Here is a 14,524-nt window from a genome sequence, read left to right as displayed (position 1 = left end):
AGACTAGATGCTCTCCAGTATTTCTTTTACCTACAAGCAAGGCCCCAGTAATCTAAAAGGTGAAATTAAGTATCTACATGGTCTTATTAAAAACAAACAGACAAACAAAAAAACATTTCTTTTTTTCTTTTAAGCTTCATGGTATTGGGTTTTCTGGTGCTTTCGCTGGAAAAACTCCTAACTTTTTCACTTCTTTTAAATTTATAAAAAGTTGTTCAACCTTACTCAAAACAAGAGAAACAAGTTAAAATGGAAAGTCATACCATTTTTTAAATCTATCAGATTAAAAATTAAAACATTCAACAAGCTGTGAGGATCAGGCACCCTCATACACTGCTGATGAGATATGGTAGTAGCAATGTTGATGAAAGGCAAAATAAAGTTAAAATAAACTGTAAACTTTTATCCCAGCAAATCCACTTCCAGAAATTTATTCTACAAGTGTACTCACACTTGTGAAAAACAAAACATGCATAAGGTTATTCATTGCAGTATTGTTTGTAACAGTAACAGATAGGAATTAATCTCTTGAGAGATATGAATAAGCCCATCAAGAGGTTAAATGAAGTATGGTACATCCATATGGTGGAATATTATAAAGACGTTAGAAAAAAGATTCAAGAATGTTTATTTTGATGTGTAATATTCTAAGATAAGTTGTTTTATGAACCAATTCATTTTATGCTGTCATTTGTAGAAAAAAGAATATACATTCGTATATATGTAAGTCTCTGAAAAGATATGCAAGAAACTAATGAGTCATTACATATTTGGGAAGCAAACATGGGGACTTAGCAGATGAGGAACAAGTTTGGAAGGGAGAATTTTTGTTTTACTGAATATCCCTTTTATCTTTGGAGTCCTATAAGTATATTACTTATTCAAAAAAAATAGTAAATTATTTTTAAAGAAAATAATAGAGTTCTAACTAATTCATTAGAACTAAGCGTATGTGCAGGGATCCTGGCACTGAAGACATATGTTGGCTTATCAGGCTTCTTCCACCTTCTAGAATTTCTGGTCTGTTGCGGTTCTGAAAGATCAGGGCTGCAGTGCTCAGAAGATAGTCTATGATTAAGGTGGCCCCTACAGGACGAATTGGGAATTTTTTGTTACTTTGTTCCTTTTTAGTGCAGAAGAGGTTCGAAGTTGGTTGGGAATTGTGACCTTGGATTTCTCTGTTGCTAGACATAAACGTTTTGATAATTACTGACATAAGCACTGCAAACAGCCATTTTATATAGAGAGGAGGCTGGGATGGCCGTGTGCTGAAGAAGGAAATATATGTGCTTGAATCCTGACACTCTCCCTGTCACACCTTTATGACTTTAAGGCAAAGGTCCCTAACTTCTTCAAGCCCTGGTTTCCTCACTTGAAAAATGTAGATAATATTGCCAACCTTGTGAATGTGCTGCTCACTAAAGGTTTCTTTAAAAACTCAGAGCTACAACAGGTCAGTGGTGTTAAAACCCTTAAGGTAATCCCAGGTCCCCAAATTCACTCCAACAGGAAGTGAGCTACTAAGGACCCCCACCCAACAAAGAGCACCTCAAACAAAGAAAATGTTTCTGGAGAAAAGAAGAATGGCCAGATTATATCACCAAGCAACTCTGGGACACAATGTGGATGATGTTCAAGTTACCACTGTGTGTTTCCCATTTTCTATGTTTTCAGTGGAGTTTTTATTACAGTTCTATTGTCCTTTCTCTGTGAGTAGTTTGTGTATTGATTAAGGGTGCTTATATTTTGATTTACTATAAATTGCTACAATACTTTGAATATTTACTTGGAAAAAGTTCAGAACTTTTTTTGCTAATGTTGGAGCTGTGGGGTTATGACCCTGAAACTGCCTATCTAAGATAGAGAAATGCTGAGTGTTGGGGAGATGACGGGGGGTGGGGGTGCAGAGAGAGAGAAAGAGAGAAAGAGAGGGGGGAGAGAGAGAGAGAGAGAGAAGAGAGGAGAGAGATATTTTGAAATGCAAGAACACTCATGTCCAGCTATGTGAATAATAAATTTCTTCTTTTTACTTCAGCCACTGAGTTGGATTTTGTAACCCTTGCAACTGAAAAAAAAAAACTTAACTAGCTACACTAGGTCTTCATTCAATAAAAAGATACTTAACCTAAAATATCTCTCACACTGACATATCAGTTTTCAACTGTCAGATGTCTTAATAACTCACTATATGGAACAACTCATGGAGAAGTAGGAATTATCATATTTTGTTAGTCAAAGTGCTAAAACGATACAATCCATGTGGTAGGTATCAAAATTGCAAATTAATTTACCTTTAGCTTAACAATTTTGCTTCTAAGATTTATTCCACAGTTAAACTTGTACACATAAAATGAAGAAACATTCATTCATGACAGCATTGTTTGCAACAGTAAAACATTGCTGTAAATGGCCATCAATAAGGGTCTGGATAAATGAAAAATATGGCTCATCACAGAGGAGAATGTGTGAAGCTGTAAAAAAAGAAGGAACAATTTCTATTTGTGCTAATATGGACATATCTCCAAGACAATGCTGTTAAGAGAAACAATTTTAAGTGCAGATATTTGTGTAAAATATTTGTATAAAAATAGGGGGGAGAACGAAAATATCTTTTCATATTCGTTTGTATGTATATGACTACCTCAGGAAAGATAGGAAATAAACTGAGAGAAATAGTTATTCGCTGGGTAGGGGCACTGGAATATGTGATTTAGGAAAATAGATTGGGAGGGAGATATTTTTTACTGTATATCTTTTTACTTTATTGTATTAAATTTTTTGGAACGATATAAACTCTTTACAGATATTTTCAATGTATACTTTCTAAAGAAAAATACCATTACAACACAGTGAAGTTCCAGAATTCTGAGTTGTATGTGGGATGCTGGCATTGAAATGTCAGCCGCATACACTGCACAAACAGGATTTCTACCATCTTCTAGAATCTCAGCTCCAGGGAGCTGTGTGGCGCAGATAAAAAAGAGATAGCCCAGGGCAGTGGCGGCACCTGGAGGACACACAGAGAACTTTCCGTTTGTTCTTTTTTTCTTTTAATGTTTGTTTTTCTGCAGTAAGGCTTGAATAAGAGTGGTGCTTGGTTTTCCAGTGGAGTGCCTGAAAAGAAGCATTTTGCTAATTAATCACTGTAGATTTACTGTCAGATATCCCTGGATACAAATACTGTCCTTTCAATTACTGTCTGTAGCTTTAGGCAAAAGCGCTTATAGGTTTTAAAAGCCAGGGTGTCTTCACTTATAAAAGGTGAAGAAGAATAATACCTACCTATCATGTTGGTATCTCCTAATATTTTAAGTGAATTGTGTCGCCTAAAAAATACCAGTGCTGACCTTCAAAGTGACCTGTGTTTGCTCAATGCCTAAGGCAACCCCAGACCTCTGAGCCTGCCTCAATAAGAAGTGAGAGATTAAATAAATGGGGCCCACAGAGGGGCAGGGAGGGTGCCCACCTGGGGCTGGAAGTCTGGCGCAGGTGAAGGGAGCCAGGAGAGAGGAAGAGAGACTGAGTGCTAGTGAGAGAGAGAAAGAGAAAGCCAGCAGGGCTTGAGGGTACCCAGGCCGGAAGCTCTGAATTTACCCCTGACTTTTCAGTTGTAAAGACTATAAATATATTTTTTTAAAAGCCAGATTGAGAGATGTCTTTTTGTTGTTATTGTGATTTTTTTTCTTGTAATTGAAAGACCCCCTAACCATTTCCAATGCCTCATATAAAAGTTACTCAACCTCACTCATAATAATATGAATTTAAAACGAGATAACGTTGCTCAGTTGGTGTGGCTCAGTGGTTGAGTGTCAACCCATGAACCATTCGTTCGATTCCTGGTCAGGGCCATGCCCAGGTTGCTGGTTCAATTCCCAGTAGGGAACATGCAGGAGGCAGCTGATCAGTGATTTTCTCTCATCACTGATGTTTCCATCTCCCTCTCCCTCTCCCTTTCTCCCTCTGAAATCAATTAAAACACACACACACACACACATACACACACACAAACACACACAAGACCCCCGAGATAGCTTATTATATTGACAAAAAAGAAAATTAACATTGATCAGACCCTAAGCTGTGGGGGAAACATTTGATTTCACTGGTGAGAGTGAGAGATTAGCAATCCCTAAGGAAGGCAAATGAGACATATTTATTAAATTGCAAATTCATGCAGCCTTTGACCCAGCAATTACGCTTCTGTGTATTTTGTCCCATAGATATATATCCACACATGCGAAGTGAGGCATTGTTTGGAAGTGCAAACAATAGGAATCAACCTAAATGTTTTATCACAAGAGAATCGGTTTTCATTCACACCGTGGGGGATTCTAAATCCCTTAAAACAAGTAAGTTTTCTTAGGAACTGAAAATGGAAAGCTCTGTAGAAAGAGAACCCAAATAAAGGAACAGAGAAGTGTAAATAGCATTCACTGGCATTAAAACTGACGGGGGAAGGAATCTATGTTCATATTTAGTTGCAATTGTATTAAAATCTCTGGAAGAATAGATAAGAAAATGAAAGACCATCATATAGGTTACATAGAGGAAATTGGTGGGTAAGGGACAGGGATGGAAGGAGATTTTTTCAAATAAGATTTTTTTTGGTACATTTTAATTTTTGAACCTTTTATCTGTATAACCTATTCAAAATTGTAATAAATACAGTGGTCGGGAGAAAAGAGTCCTAACATAAGGTGGAGCGATGGAACTCGAAATCCATCAGGAAGGCTTGTTAGACTAAATTTTACGCAGACTGGACGCCATCTTCTAGAAATCCTGTTCTTTTCCAGCCTTGAGAATCGGCTGCAGAGATGGAAATAGCCTGTGGTTACAGCGGCACCTATAGGACAAACAGAATATTTCACTTTGTTTTTTTTGAGCTTGGGGAGGAGCAGGGAATCAGGAGTTAGTTAGCATGGCATGGGTGAAGAACAGTTATTTTTCCCATTAGAGTTGCTAGTTTTTGCAAACATAATTTTTCATATAAGCATACTGGAAGCTTGGACCTTAGGGCTAAACACCCTGATTAATAGCGGCTTTGTCACTCACTCATTGTTATTCCCCAGCTGTGTGGCCTTAGCGAAAGGAACTTAACATTTCTGAGCCATAACGTCTACTTCTGTGAAATGTGGAATATGTTATCTATGTTGCAGATTAATGCTTCACAGCGTTTCAAGAGACTTATCTTGCCAGAGAAACCCCAAGTCTGACAAACAACAGCCTGTGATCATCCAACCCTTAAAGCAATTCTAAACACCCTAAGTCTATCCCAATCAGAAGAGAGCTGCTGAAGAGATATAACCCATAGAAGGAGCCACCTCCTCCATAGCCTACAGCTCCTGGGGCCATGGAAAGACAGGACAAAGGAGATCCTTCCAGAGAACAAACTGGACCAGCCAGGTTGGCCAAGGAGCTCACATTACCTCCAGGGCAGGGACACCTTGCTCTTCCCGTCCTACCAAAGACCACTTTATGGGGTCATGGACCAAAGACCACTTTATGCTGTTTTCCATTTTCCTTCTTACCAAATGGAAGTGTTGTAATTATCCTGTCCTTTCTCTGTCCCTTCAGGTGTGTGTTATAGTTATACTGGAACCATAGGTTGTGGGGCCACGAGGAACCACATGAGAACCTGACCAAGAAGACTGCGCATCACTCAGAGATCTTGAACTTGGAGCAATAACTAGATGAGTCACTCTGTAGTCACCCTCTGGGGAAGGGTTGATTTTTACAGCATGTCATTATAGCTTCGTTACAGTTATGATCTGGGTTTTTTTAAGGGACATGTAAGAGGAGAAGGGTACGTGTGTGGATGTTGAGCTGGCAAATGGGTGCATTCATTATGGCACAGTCTGCTGCTCACCAGCCAGTGCTGATCCATCCTTCTTCATAGCAGAATCCCCTCTCACCCAGTCCATCTAGTTTGGGGGATTTCAACTCTATCACCTGACTCAGGCCTGACCAATCAGAGCACTGCCTCCCCTTCCAATGCAGTTCAGTGAGAACTGGGGTGATCGAAGACTGTCTGAGGATAAAGTCAAGAAAGAAAGAAGCTGAAGCAAGAGAAGGAGAGGGAGCAAGCAAGGGAGCAAGATAGAGAAAGAGAAAAAGAATGAGCGAGGGGAAAACCACAGGCCTTGGGGACATTTAAACCTTTAGATGTAAGGCCCATTGGAAATTCTACTTCTGCCTCCAAACGTTTTGTCATGGAAACATATACAGTATGTCTTCTGGCTGATGCCATGGAGTTGGACTTTCTATCACTTGCATTTAAAATGATTCTAACTCATTCAATTGGCTCTTAAGCCAAAAGATGCTCAAACTCACATAATAAGAAAGATAAACAGTTAAACTGAGATGCCATTATTTTTCACTCTCATTTGAATGGCAAAAATCCAAAACACACTGTGTTGGCCAAGTTGTGGAGAAATAGACAATTTCATACATGGCTGGCAGAACATAAGCTGGTACAAGCCCTGTGGAGGGCAATTTGGAAATGCCTAGAAACATCACAAATGCATGTATCCTCAAATATTTCCAGATATATTCACATGCATAAAATGAACTATATATGACTACTTATTTTAGCAGTGATTTTCATAGCAAAAATTGACTTAGGTATTCATCAGTAGAGAACTGAACTGATAAATTTTGGTTGCATCCATAAAGTACGAATACTCTGAAGTTAAAAGAGAGGGAATTATACCTACTCTTATACAAGATATAGTGTTAGTATATGGAATAATCAAGATGGAGAAAAATGTTATAGTGCACTATCATGTAAAATAAAGGAAGGTGGTTTAAAAGTATTTCTTATATATGAATCAAGCATACTCTGAAACTATAAAAAGCCTAATAACATTGGTAAGTTTTGGCATGGACTTAGTGAAATGAACATTTTTTTTCACTCTATTCTTTTTATGCTTTTTGTTTTTGAGCCATATGAATACACTGCCTTTCAAAAATTAAATGAATTAAAAATGGAAAATGTCCTAACTAAGACCCAGGAGCTACAGAATGATGAAGAACGGTTATGGGTGCTGGCACTGAACTGCATTAGTTACAGGAGCTGGCTTCTTGCATCTTCTAGAACGTCTGGTCTATTGTACCCCTGAGAGGTCTGTGCTGAAAAGCTGGAAATAAATATTCTATGAGGAGCATGGCACCTGCAACACAACGTGAGAATTTTTCTGTGTTTTTTTTCCATTATTTTTTTCTGACTGACATGTAGGAAGGGCAGTGAGCATGAATTTCCCTCTAGAATTTCTAGATATGAAAGTTTTGCTAGTAATAATAAAGATATTGCAAACAAAACCTTTTTTATATAAGGTACATGGGGAAGCAGTGTGAATAGAGAGGTAGAGGTAGAGTTACAAATATTGGTGTTGTCACTGCCCAGCTGTATGTCTTTAGGCAATGTCACTTAACGTTGAGCTATAGATTCTACATTTAAGAAATGAAGACAATAATACCTTCAGGCTTGTTGCCTCCTAAACAGTTGTAGGGACATTCACTGCCAGGGAAACCTGAAGCCCAACAAGCAGTAGCCTGCAACAGTTCAGTCTCTGAGGCCATTCCAGGGCCCCACTAGTCCTTCAGGGAATGAGGTGCTAAACAGAGGCAACCCAAAGAAGGGGCACCCTTGCCAAAGATCCCCAAAAGGGGCCATGGAAGATAAAGGAAGACAGAGAACCTTCAAGGGTGGCCACATTGAATGACTAATGAGCTCACGTCACCCAGGCTGGGGACTTAGTAAGTGTTTGAGGCCAGAGACCACTGTGGGTTGTTTCCTGTCCTCCTATTTTCCAAGTGGAAGGTTTTATTTCAGTTGCCATTACCCCTCTCCATAAGTGTAGAAAGGGAGTGTGGTTTTTATTTAAACATAGTTTGTTGTACTATGAGAAGCCATATTAGGACCCAACCAGGAAAATTCTGGATTGGAGCAATAACTAGTGTATTTATGAGTTTGGGTTTTTGCTTTTTTTTCATCTGGGCTGTGTGGATAAGCAGTTTTTATTGTGAGTAGTACAGCTGTATTATATGGATATGGTCATCTTTGAAGATACATGCATGGGTAGAGGGTATGTAGTCCTATGACTCAAATCTGGGCAAATGGAGCAGCACATTCCCCTGTGTGCAGTGATGGTTCAAGGGCAGGTACATGATTCAACTGAAGTCACTGAGAGTCAGGCCTTGAACTTGCAGCTGTAAGGATGAAAGTCTGGAGCTGCTTGGGGCCCCTATAAGAGGGGAAATGGTGAGAACGGAGCCAAAAGATGGGGAAAGGAGAGAGAGAAGAGCTGGACTTGGGCTTGATGACACCCTTGGAGTCCTTGTATCAAGGTGTGTCTCTATGTATATCCACTGACCTTTCTTCTATGTGACTGTTATTTTTTTCTCTGTTGCTAAAACCAGATTGAGTTTTCTACCACTTGTATGTAATGACTTCTTACTATATGGAAAGATGTTATACCCCCTCATAAAAAAAGACATGCATGATAAAACTACACAGAGATAACACTTTTCACCTACCGTATTGACAAAAATCCCAATGTTTGATAGAAAATGGTTGGACAAGCTATGGGGTAAGGGCATTCATACACAGGACTGGATGGAATGTAAATTGCTATGATCCCTCATGGGGGAAGCTTAGAAATTCTATGAAAAATTATAAATGCATCTATCCTTTGACCCAGAAAGTCCACGTCTATGAATTTTATATATATATACTCTTGTACAGAGAAAGACAAATGTTCTGGTTATTCTCTATTTCTCCACCCCATTTCAATTTTCAGTCCTTTTGTGCCATGCTATGTTGTCCAGGAAGCTGACCTTTATCAAGTGCAGGGGTGGGCAAACTTTTTGACTCGAGGGCCACAATGGGTTCTTAAACTGGACCGGAGGGCCGGAACAAAAGCATGGATGGAGTGTTTGTGTGAACTAATATAAATTCAAAGTAAACATCATTACATAAAAGGGTACGGTCTTTTTAATTTTTTTAGTTTTATTCATTTCAAACGGGCCGGATCTGGCCTGCGGGCCGTAGTTTGCCCACGGCTGATCTAGTGTATCACACAGGTTCCTCTACCCTCTGCTTCTTTTTAGGTTGGGTTAACTGAAGGATGCAACACAGCTGGAGATTGAAAGGGGAAGGAAAAGAGAGGTCAAGAGATTTATTCCACTGACTCCTGCCTTGACGGGAGTGATTCTAGAAGAGGGTTTATTTCTCTACCACCACAGTGTCTCTACCACCACAATGTCTCTACCACCAATGTCAATTGACTATTTCAAGGGCTAGAGCCATCACCAGATTTTAATGACACCAATTCTTCCCCATGTGCAAGCAGGCCAAATGCTGGTAACAGATTTCTGCTGCAGCTAATTCCTGGGTGTTTACCATCCCTTTTCAATTCCCTTGGCCTTACCCATCTGTGATGGTTAATTTTATGTTTTAACGTGTCTGCGCCACAGGATGTCCAGAAATTTGGTCAAACACGATTCTGGGTGTTTCTGTGAAGGTGTTTTTGGATGAAATTAGCATTTAATCAGTAGACCGAGTAAAGCAGATTGCCCTCTATAATGTGGGTGAACCTGAGCAGAGCGGAAGGCCTGAGCAGAACGAAAGGCTGACCCTCAACCACAGGTAAGAGAGGTTCTCCTGCTGAAGGTTTTCAAATTGAAGATCACCTCTTCTTGGTTCTACAGCAGCTTCTGACCTTCAAACTCGAGCTGGAACATTGGGTCTGCAGATTTACCAGCCTTTATATCATGTGAGCCAACTTCTTATTACATACACATATAGTTTTGTTTTTCTGGAGGACCATAACTAATACATTATCCCTCTTAAAACATTTGTTTTCCATGGGGACCCTGGTATTGGTATAAAAAAAATGGCCCAAGGAAGCAAACCCTCAAACTGGGATTCTGGGATTCCATTGCCCATGTCTTTGATGAACTCACCAATACCTCTGCCAGGGAAAGTAGGACGCTAGTAATCTATGATATGTAGCAATATCGTGATTACTCAAGTTATCACTGGTGTAGGATGCAGTATAAGTGGATGGCAAGACATGATCTAACGAATATGACTCTTAATTGCACTGGCCAAAATGATTACAACTGTGGCCGGGCTCCTCCTGACTGCCTTGGAGAACTTACAAAAAGAGAGGGGTGGGGATGTAAAGACTTGAACTATCAACTTAGTCAAATTCACCTGGGCTTCTAGTCTACAGAACTGTGAAATAGTGACTAGACAATGTTTAAACAACTAAGTTTGCCATAACTTGTTATGGCAGCAATAGAAAACTATACAAATTGTTGTTGTTATCATTAGTAGTAAATAATAACAAACAATACAACCTACATATCCATCAATAACTAATTGCATGTTGGTATGATAGAATACTATGATTTTTTTTAAAGAATGTATACAAGCTCTTTATGTGTTGTTATAAGAAGCTCCTGAATATATGTGAAACTAAATACAGGATAGCCGGTATAATATGCTGCCATTTGTGTAATAAAAGTAGGTAGTATTGTATATTTATATTTGTGAATATATGTGTATATAGGCATTAAGAGTCTCTGGAATGCTATAGGAGGCTAATAACTGTGGTTACTTATTTTAAAGGGTCATAAATAAAAACTGGCAGCTGGGAGCCATAGTGGGAGGTAGATTATTTATTATATACATTTTTATACACTTTCTGTTTTTTGAATCATGTAAGTACTCTCTACTCAAAAACTTAGAAATGCTTTTTTTAAAAGAAAAAATATAATAATAAATATATATATTGGAGCTATAAAACTAAAACACAGGCATGAGTTTACCAAGTTATCCCTGGTGTAGGACACATACATTGACTTCTGCTATCTAGAATTTCTGTTCTATAGCAGCTCCAAGAGATCAAAGCTAAAGAGCAAAAAAGAGATATTCTATGGTTACGGTGGCACCTGCAGGACAAATTGAGAATTTTTGTATATTGGTTTCTGGTGTTATTTTTTAAATGTTGATTTCCCAAGTGGAATTGGTAAGCAGAAAAGTTTTAATAATGACTGATGAAATTGTAACCAAAGATATATTTACACAGCTCACGCTGGCAGGAAGTACAGAGGGGTGAGGTAAATGTAGGTTGCAGAGCTTCATACACTTGGCCTCATATTTCCTCCCTGTCACTGTAGGTAAATGAACCTCAGCCTTTTTGAGTTAGTTTCCTCCTGTGCACAAACCTGCCCCTTTGCGGAGTTGGTATAGTATTAGAGAGAGTGCATGTAGTGTGTGGCATTCAGAACCTGGCTCATGTCATTTTTCAATAGCCACGAACCAGTGTATACTCAGTATACACCTTGAGTATCCCACAGTGTCACTGCACTCACAAGGCTAATGGCCCTATAAGACTCACCCTATTTCAACTCAACCCCACCTTGATGCATGTTCATCTTTTCCCAACTTTCCACAAGCAAGCTCCTCACATCAGGCACAATTTTGCTTTCTTGAATCTCTTAATATCAAACCAGCACAGCCTCGTCTCCCCACTGCTCAGGACACTCATGATTTGGGGCCAATATTTTAAACTCTTGGTGGGTCTGTTCATTTTTCAGGAAAAAAATGTCACAAGTTATGTTTACACATTTTTAAAACATGACACTAACATGTATTTATCCACATCATGACATGACATTTTCTCCTCCGGGACTAAGGAAGCTTGAGCCTGACCTTTCTTCACCTTCAGAAGATAAAGGTTCGTCTGAGTCTCTGTCGACCTTATGTTTTCAGAGTGACGTGCTCCTGCATGTGACATGCTCCTGTAAGACTAAAGCAGAGTAGAATTTGAGGTCAAGAGCTGAAAGAAATTAATTAGTAATTTCAAGCCATGAATAAATTCAAAAGGTTTTGTAACTCAGTAGACGGAATATTTTCTAGGATAAAAACTAGACAGGCATGGTTTTTTAAAATAATCCAATAAGCATTAGAAAATAAATATAAACCTAAACTAAAACCCTGCTTCCATAATGTTTAGACCAAGTAGAGAAGAAAAAATGAGACAGTGAGGGATGTGATGACTATGTTTCGAAGCAGTGCAGGATCCAGACAGAATTAGGAAAAAAACAAGGAAGAAAGAACCTTGTGTTTCCAAACAGATGGTGCCGCATATCATAAATATTGTGGTGCAGATAATGACCCAGGGGGTTCTGGGCTGGTCAGATGACACTCTAGTGGGGATTTCAACAATCCAGATGACGGGAATTATAGAGTGACTAGTCATGATTACTAAGAATTCTATGCTGTGGTGGACATAAGATAGGCTCAAGCACAGAGTAATGAACACATAATTTGGCAGATAGATGGGTAATCTATAATATTGATAATTGCAAAATATTGCTAAAGAATTCAGACACCAAGTTGGAGAATTTAGAAACCACATGGCTAACTATGAGTATATAGATACCATGTTCCCTGATACTACTAAAGTTCAAAACAAAGAGAGGGTTGACATTCAGACAGTCATCACTGAAATGGATATTTACAGGATGGAAAATTAAATGTCCCACCCTAAACAACAGTTTAAGACCTTAAACCAGGGAAAGATCATAGGAAAGCAAAACACTACTGACGGAGCCAGGAGAGAGAGTGTAGACATAATGCACCCATACAAAGCGAATTGTTGTTCAGACAAGTGTAAATGAAATGAAGATTAGAATGCCATGAGCCAGGATCTCCCCAGGAAAGAATTACAACGATGAGAGCAACTGAAAGTGCAGGGAGGCTGTAATGATGTCCCAGTTGAAATAAACACAGGCAGGACACAGGCGACTGAAAGATATGGAGAGAATTAATTTGCATACCTGAGTGGACTTGAGAGAATTAGGAATAAAAGTCATATCAATAAATATGTTAGAAAAGAAAAAGAAGACCTACAGTTTATTTTGGACATGAAAATAAATAGATTATACCCATCTTATGGACACGAGGCAGAAAAATAGACCACATAGGGATAAATGGCTGTCGTGTAGTCCCAAACCAAAGAACCTGTCTATTTCAATAAAGACAGAAAAGGAATTGGCTGTCCCCATAAAAAAAAAGAACAGGGAAAAGCTCAGACCAAGGCTAAAGAAAAAACCTAGAGCCCTAGTCCTGGCCAGGTGGCTCAGTTGGTTGGAACATTATCCTGTACACCAATGGCTGAGGGTTGATTCCCTCTCAGGGCATATGTCTAAGTTTCAGGTTTGATCCTTGGTTGGGGCAAATATGGGAAGCAACTGATGTCTCTCTCTCTCTCTCTCTCTCTCTCTCTCTCTCTGATAATCAATAAGCATATCCTCAGGTGAGGATTAAAACAAACAAAAAACCTAGAGCTCTAAACTAGAAACTTGGCATTCTTTTTATCTTCCCAGCTCTACCTTATCTATTAAAATATAATTAAATAGAAAAGTTAAGATTATTAGATACAAGATTATAAATATCAGTAATTCCAGGAGAAATGCCCAAGTATGTATAAAGGAAATAGAAAGGAAAGATTTACAATGTTAGGAAGCACCACATCTATAGGAGTCCTGGTAAAATGAGACCTAAGATCAGCTAGCTATGTGCCTTATCAGAATTTATGAAGTATCCTTACTCTGAATGAAATGATGAAGTCTCCAAATATGGTATGAATCACTGGAGCAGACATAATTTAAAAAAATTACAAGACCCTGGTTTGGCTTATTGGATAGAGTGTCAGCCTGTGGACTGAAGGGTCCCAGGTTCAATTCTGGTCAAGGGCACATGCCCAGGTTGTGGGCTCGGTCCCCAGTGTGGGGCGTGCAGGAGGCAGCCGATCAATGATTCTCTCTCATCATTGATGTTTCTATCTCTTTCCCTCCCCCTTCCTCTCTGAAATCAATAAAAACATATTTTTAAAAATTTTACAAGATATTGGAGAAATCAGAATCCATTGATCAGTGTATGTTTCTATTGGAAAGGCAGAATTGGCACCTGGGACATTTCTCACATTGGGTTGTGAAGTATATCTTTATTTCTTTGAGTAAAGTTTATTCTTTTTTAAAAAAATATGTTTTTATTGATTTTAGAGAGTGAGGAAGGGAGAGGAAAAGAGAGATAGAAAGGTTGATGAGAAAGAAACATCAACATTGATTGACTACCCTCTTCTGTCGACCCAGCCTGCAACCCTGGCATGTGCTCTAACTGGGAAACGAACCGTGACCTCCTGGTTCATAGGTCGATGCTCAACAACCAACCACTGAACCACACCGGCCGGGCTAAGGTTTATTCTTAAAAGATATATAGAGCCTTGGCCTGGTTGCTCACTAGGATAGAGCTTTGTCCCAATATGCCAAAGTTCCGGGTTTTATCCCCAGTCAGGGCATATACAAGAAACAACAATGAATGCATGAATAAGTGGAACAACAAATCTCTCTCTCTCAAAAAAAATGAAATAAAATAAAATAAAGGCAAAACAGCTCAGCCAGATCGCGCGTGCGTGTGTGTGTGTGTGTGTGTGTGTGTGTTGTGTGTGTG

At 39.0% G+C, this 14,524-nt stretch overlaps 1 long non-coding RNA gene across 1 annotated transcript; it reads left to right on the top strand.

The window, feature by feature from the left end:
- The first annotated feature begins 1,511 nt into the window (after positions 1–1,511).
- Positions 1,512–10,668, top strand: LOC106727794. Its single transcript, XR_001364047.1, has 3 exons — positions 1,512–1,622; positions 5,157–7,181; positions 9,109–10,668. It is a non-coding gene; the product is annotated as an uncharacterized LOC106727794 (long non-coding RNA).
- The last annotated feature ends 3,856 nt before the right edge of the window (positions 10,669–14,524 follow it).

This window comes from Myotis brandtii, unplaced genomic scaffold, assembly GCF_000412655.1.
Source record: "Myotis brandtii unplaced genomic scaffold, ASM41265v1 scaffold48, whole genome shotgun sequence".
Taxonomy (NCBI): Eukaryota; Metazoa; Chordata; class Mammalia; order Chiroptera; family Vespertilionidae; genus Myotis; species Myotis brandtii.
This window is presented reverse-complemented; position numbering and strand designations above follow the sequence as displayed.